We start from the raw sequence: 827 nt of genomic DNA, 5'->3' as shown, positions 1-827 counted from the left end.
GTTAGTAGTTAGTAATATTTAGTTCATTTTCCCTACTATATACTTCATATAGATTAGAATGAGTGACAAGCAATCATTTATGAGGTATGTAACAGAAATAATTTTTAAAAAATAATTATAATTTATATAGCGTTCACGTATAGAATATCCTTTATTGAATACCTGGACTTAATTATTTGTAAAATATACTGCTAGAATATTATGAAACCACAAAATTAATAAATTAGGAACATATAAGCACACGTCAGACACCACTAATATGTCACTAACCTAGCACTCATTTGTGAGGGCAATTTGAGTACGATTTAAGTGACTCATTGAATTAGAATTGTTTATGAATACGATTAGGATGAGTTTAGTACGAGATAAGTGTGAGCGGAACTTTAGTGAGATCTATGAATTTGGGCCTAATACAGAAGTATTATAATAGTTTTCAAATACTTGAATTCGTTATAATAAGTTAAAAGCCAGATCAAAATTAAATTTCACTTATTAAAGCAAAATGACACAATTACCTCAATAAAATAATACATGGGAGTAAATATCCTTCTTTATGAAACATATCTAGAAAGACTTAGGCCGGTGTCCCATGCATCCGAATTTCGACGATACGAAGGTCCGAAAGTTATTTGCTAATTGGTTAATATACATTCAAATTTTTACCGCTCATTTTCATCCGAAATTTTTTAAATTCATACGACGTCAGAAAAAGTAGAAATAATTTTAACTTTTATCCGCGCCATTATTCCATGGCTAGAAATTGGCCTCAATGATTTGGGATCGAGGGGGATTATCCCTCTTTATCCTGCCTCATCTCGTGTAGGCCT

This window comes from Anoplophora glabripennis, unplaced genomic scaffold, assembly GCF_000390285.2.
Source record: "Anoplophora glabripennis isolate ALB-LARVAE unplaced genomic scaffold, Agla_2.0 scaffold2313, whole genome shotgun sequence".
Lineage (NCBI taxonomy): Eukaryota > Metazoa > Arthropoda > Insecta > Coleoptera > Cerambycidae > Anoplophora > Anoplophora glabripennis.
This window is presented reverse-complemented; position numbering follows the sequence as displayed.